At 47.6% G+C, this 6,000-nt stretch overlaps 1 protein-coding gene across 2 annotated transcripts in view; it reads right to left on the minus strand.

Moving 5' to 3' along the window:
* Window positions 1–2,686, minus strand: part of PRLR (prolactin receptor) — a 174,642-nt gene extending 171,956 nt beyond the window's left edge. For both annotated transcript variants that reach the window (XM_011944340.1, XM_011944341.1), the window contains exon 1: window positions 2,241–2,686. The gene's annotated coding sequence lies outside the window, so the exon portion shown is untranslated. The remainder of the gene's footprint in view (window positions 1–2,240) is intronic.
* Window positions 2,687–6,000: the final 3,314 nt, after the last annotated feature.

Consider the following 6,000-nt stretch of genomic DNA (forward strand, 5'->3'; position numbering starts at 1 on the left):
TGTATTCTGAGCCCACCACTCCATTTTGAGCATAACTAGACCAGAACTAATTTTACTCGAGACAGAGAGTAAACTGTTCTAAAAAGCATGAGACTATTGAACACTTACTTATGGTGCCACATTAATATTAATAAAAACAGCTTATCGTTGACTGTGGGCTAGGCATGATACATAGCATTTCCATTCTCCCAACAACCATGCAAAAAAAAAAAAAAAAAAAAAAGGAAAGGAAAAAAGCAGCATTATTTTCATTGTGCTGATGGGAAAAGGGAAACTCAGAGGCTTGCTCAGTGTAGGAGTCAAGTTCTGAAGCCCAGTCTGTTGAGTTCCAAAGCCCTGTGTGTTTTCTGATGTACCTTGCTGGCACTGCTTGTGGAACACCCAGGGTCCCCAGAGATCTGAGTCCTTAGTCCTCTAAAGGCAAAGTACAGAGGTTCAAAAGAATACGGCTGCCTACTCATACTATGCCTCGGGGAGCAAAGAGTGCTTCATTTCCAAACAAAGCCTTGGCCTCCCTGCCATCCAGCTAGGTGACCTGAAGAGCCCTCTGATTCAGGCAGCGATCCTCTTTAGATGGCTCTCCAGTGTTGGTGGGACTGAAAATTCTAGGGGTAAGGACTGTCGCCTTAGGAGAGACATTAAAAAGAGTTGTGAGGAGGTGTCCCCTGGAGTCAGAGGCTGGTAGAGCTCTGGAGAGAGCATGTGGGGAGCTCACCCATGACAGGGGAGCTCTCTCCTTCAGCAGCGTGGCTGACTCCAGACCCCCAAGAAGGCTGTGGATTACTCCCATAGTCAGCACAACTGCCAGCAAGGAGTCGGCTGGGTGGTCTTGATGCAGGAGGGACAAAGGATTGTCACCTGGGGTTCAGGCATGGCTTTCAGGGAGTATCCACAAATCCTCAGGGATTGCACATAAAATTTTAAGTCCATGCCATATGCATTTTCCCCCAGGAAGAGGACTCACAGCTAATCCTCAAAAGGACCTATCATCCCCAATTTTTAAGAACCACTGAAATTAATATTTTCATCTGCTCCTCTCTTGCACTATTCAGCACTTCCACCTCATTAAACATTTATATATATGTAAATAATTAATTCCGTAAACTTTGCAGGAAAAAATCGAAGCCCAGAGAGGGTAAGTATCTTGCCCAAGTTTGCACAGCCGATGGTCAGGATTGGGATTAGCAGCACTTCCCTGGTCAAGTGAAGCACGATTTCAGGTGGGAAATCTTTGCCAGTCAACTTGACAAATGAAGACAAAGTGATCCCTCCTGATTAATAATAATGTTTTGCAACCATTTTCAAGTCGGGTCATAGAATCCCCTATGTTGCTTGTTCTTCGGACAGTGTGGGTTGCTTCCTCAGGATACAGGTAGAGGTCACTAAAAGGATAGTTTTCTACTCAAACAGCCAGAACTCCAGCCCTTGCCTTCCCCTGCCGCAGCACTCAGGCCGGCCCCCCAGTTACCTGAGTTTGCCTGACTTTAACCAACTCCCCTTCCCTTCCCTTCCCTCCTCCCTCCTCCAGCGGGCTCTCCTTCCAGCTTCCTCCCGGGCTGCAATTCCTCTGCCTAGGTCCTTCTGCCTCCGTCCAACTCCGGCTTCCGGCCCAGAGGCTGCTCACCTGCCCCTACGCCTGCTGACCTTTGGGAGGAGCAACACCTTTCGGGTCAGCATTGCTAATCCTAAACTTTCCCCGCCGGATGCCCGCGAGGCTGCTGCGGCGGCGGCTGCTGGTGGGAGAGTCTGGAGTCCGGCTGTCAGCACATCACCTGTCTGCGCCCCTTCCCCCTCCCTGCCCTTTTTTCCTTTTCTTTTTATTTTGACGCAAATAATTTATATTCTGAGAATCCCACAATCAACGCCGAAACTCATCCCACAATCATCGCCGAAACTCATGCTCAAGGATGCAGGTGAAGATGCCTTTGACAAAGACGAATGCGAGCCGAGTGCAGTTTGTAAAAGCTGGGGTTGGGGGCAGTGGTGGAGGCAAAGCACCTTAAGAGTATTTTTTAGCCCCTCTGAGAAGGGACATCCGGGCGGAAAGCGGGCGGATCCTGGGCTTCCCTGCCGGCTGCGGCTCTGGCTCCCGGCTGGCGTTCTCTCCAGTAGCCCGCGCTGGCGGCCACCGCGCTTCCCTTCCGCACGCGGGCCTCGAACCCGCAGCCCGGACAGCGGCCGCCCGCGCCGCCCCTGCCGCGCGCCGTTGGAGGCGGCCTCAGCTCGCCATGGGTACTCACTTTTGCCGGGGAGCAAAGTCTGCCATATCAGTCGATGAGCACTTCCTGCACGAGGAGGTGAAGCTCCATTGTGTGGAAAGCTGTTTCGCGAACGGTCGGTAAAATCCAGAAAGAGGGAGAATGAGTGAGTAAGGCAGAAAGCCCAGCCCAGAAAACCGGCGTCTGGGGATTTCAGCCTCCACTCCACTGTCCCCAGCCCGGTGGCTCTGTGAGAAGAAGCTCAACTCCGTGCACTTGTTCACTCTTTCTTCATGAGAGGAGGAGTCAGTGTTGCAACATTTATGTTCCTTGCTGGAGGCAAAACAGTGATTTTCTTCAGCATGCAAAACGTCCAGAGCCTGCCAGTTTTACAAGGCGACGGAGGTAGTTGGCGGAGCTAGAATCCTGCGAAGACGTGAAGAAACAACTGATTTCCCCCAGATTGCTTTTGCATGATTAGGGCTACACGTCTTTGAGACTGTACCAGAAAATAGACAGACAAAACAATAATAAAAATGACTTAGTGAGTTGAAAGACCTCAAAGATGATATTTTTCCAGGCAGCCAAGATGTGGAGTGTCTCCGTGTCAAATTTCTTTCCTTATTTCTGAGTAACACTGAACAGCAGCTTGACAATAGTTGAGAGGTTCTCCAGGGATTTGAATTGCACCTTGCCTGAGGAGTCAGATAGAAAGGAGCAAAAGAAGATAGTGACCTAAGAAGGTTTTGCTTTCTTTCTTTTTCTTTTTTTTAATACCCAAAGTGCAAACTTCCAGGGTGCTGTGTTTATTATCTGCCATATGAATATAATACATAAACATTGGTGGTGCCTAAATAGCCCCACTTCTGTTGTTTTCCACAAATAAAGAATTGATCTTTTCTAACGGGCTGCATGTTGTTCTGAGTTTTCTTTTTCTTGAAACCACACACAACCGCCTTTTCTCTTGCAAAAACAAAAACCCCACCTTTAACAGTACTGAAACAAATAGTAGCAGCTGCCTGAATCAAATAGTTATTTCTGGCTATGTATATTGCTGGTGTCATTTGATGCCATAATAATTAATGCATCCGATTGTTACACAACCCAGAGGGCCACTGAGGAAATGTTTTTAAAAAAGGTTACTGAGTTTTGTTGTTGTTGTTGTTAAGACAGAGTCTCGCTCCGTCGTTCAGGCTGAATTGCAGTGGTACAATCTCGGCTCACTGGAACCTCCGCCTCCTGGATTCAAGCAATTATCCTGCCTCAGCCTCCCAAGTAGGTGGGAGTACAGGTGCGCGCCACCACGTCCAGCTAATTTTTTGTATTTTTAGTAGAGATGGGGTTTCACTGTGTTAGCCAGGATGGTCTCGATCTCCTGACCTCATGATCTGCCCACCTCGGCCTCCCAAAGTGCTGGGATTACAGGTGTGAGCCACCGCACCTGGCTGTGTTTTTTTTTTTTTTTTTTTTTTAAGTTATTGAAACATGAGGCTTTCCCCTTTGATTTGACTGCCACTCTGGAATAACTTGGAAATCACAGTTAGCAGTGGGCATTTGCCAAACCACAGGAAGCCATTGAAAATCCCATGATGCTTTGGTGATCCTTTTGGACTGGAATCCCAGAAGCAACTGCATGGGTGTAATAACCTAATGCTTCCCGATCAATAACACGTCCTTGTACAATTAAAACATAGACTCCAGCTGGTTCTATTAGCTGATGGGAGATGCATCTTTCACGTGCAGACTGCACATGCTTCCTGTGATGATTAGGGTATATTTACTTTCACTCATGGGTGTTCATGAAGGTACGCAACTTCTGTTTATTTTCAGAACCACTGGGCGACATGAGATCCTCAGTGGCAGAATATTTCTATATGACCTTTGCAAAGCAAAGGGTCACTCAGTTCTATAATAGTTGTTCTAATTAGACTATTTTAACAGTGAAATAGAAGATCACTCTGGGTAACTCCAGACTGTCAGCTTTTAGAAGACAGGGACTTGGCTTTTCCTCCTAGTGGTTCCCACTCAGCTACAGGCAGTTCGGCTTGTCTGTACTCCTAGCTTACAGATTGGTCATTGCGTGGCTAATCCATACCTGGCTGGTAAGAAGGGCAGGGCTGACTTTCTGCTTTGTTGTGTAGCACACGGGCACTGTCACAAAGCCACAGGTACTCATGGTCAGTGAGTTACCTTGCCCCAGCTTTCCTGAGATGATGAAATCCGCAGTGAGCCTCTACATTTTCCCTTTCTGCCCCACAGTGGTTCTGTTACTATCTCCTCTCTATGCACTGATATGCTCCAGCTTCTTTACTGATGTCCTCCTCTAGTTCATTTCTGCATCTCTGTCTTAATGGACGTGTTCATCCTTCTTTCCAAGCTGACTCCCCCAGCTGAGTCCTGGACCCCATATCTGTTTACTTCCTCCAAGACCTTGCTTCTCAACCTGATGCAGAGGAAGAGCCCAGCACTGGCACAGGGTTGGGTCCTTGCTATTCTTGGTTTCTCACTGTAAATTGGACACAGTAACATATGCCTCAAAAATCCAGTCAAAGGAATAATAATGGTGATAGCATATGTAAAATGCCTGCCATCTAACAAAGTCTAGAAACATCAAGTTCCTTTTTTCCCTTCCCCTTTCCTCTACCGTTCTTGCATATTTAATATTTTCTGCCCCACAGGCTTCTTCATCTCAACCTACAACTTCCTACATCTTCTTTGACCCTTTTGACAGCTTTACAATTTAATTCACTCGTTTGTTTACCTGCCAAACTTAGTGAAAGAATGACTTACACACACCAGCTTTCCTGACTTATTACCCTCTCAATGCCTTAACTCACTGGTTCTCAACCTTGGCTGTGAACAGGAATAATCACCTGAGTGTTTAAAATGTACTGTGTCTGGGTGTCACTTGCAGAGCTAATGCAGGAGGTTTAGAATGGAGCTCTGACTTCTCTCTTTTTACAAAAACGCACAGGCAGGGTGGAAAATGGCTCCCTTGAATCCCTTCGCACCTGGTTTTCACCACTACCACTCATTGGCTGCTCTCCGGGAGGGCCCTCCAGGCCTCTCTGCAGCACTGGGCTTTGATTCACTTCCTCCTCTTGAAGTTCTCATGCCTTGGCTTCCAGGCCTCTGCCGTCCTCTGGCTCCCCTTTGTCTATGGCATTCCTCTGTTGGTTTCTGCTGTTGCTCCTTTTCTCTCTCCTCCTTCTCAAATAGGGAACGCTTTGTCATTGCTGCTTCATTTTTATTCTTTGAGAACCACATTTCTTTTCTTTTTCTTTTTTTTTGATTTTAAGGAGTGGAGAGGTTAACAGGCAAGAAGGGGCAAGAAGGAAAGGGAGAAGGTAGAAAGACAAAGCTTCCCTGTACAGAGACGGTGGGTGGGGGGAGGGGGGAGGCTCCAAAGCCGAAAGAGGAAGTCCCCACTTGCTGCAGATACCAGCCAGGTATGTACGTAGAGGCTGGAGGAGGCAGTGTTTGATTTGCACAGGGCTCAGGACTAGGCATGTCATTCGGGTAGCCCATGAAAGAGCTGGCCTTCCCACCCTAGTCTTTTAATATGCAAATGTGTGGCGCCATGATGCTCTACACAGGTAGAGATATGGGGGGGCGGCCATGTTGCCAGCAACATGTGGGGCAAGGGTAAGAAGGTCCCGGGAATCGCCATGTTTGGGTGAACCCAGTTTCTAATGGTCTACATTTGTGTATCAAAGGTTGCCAGCCTGGCTCTAAAAGCCGGGGCTTTACAAGAAACTTTTCTGGAGATACTTTAAAAAACGAAAACTTCCCGAGGACCCCT

This window comes from Colobus angolensis, unplaced genomic scaffold (assembly GCF_000951035.1).
Source record: "Colobus angolensis palliatus isolate OR3802 unplaced genomic scaffold, Cang.pa_1.0 Scaffold230, whole genome shotgun sequence".
Lineage (NCBI taxonomy): Eukaryota > Metazoa > Chordata > Mammalia > Primates > Cercopithecidae > Colobus > Colobus angolensis.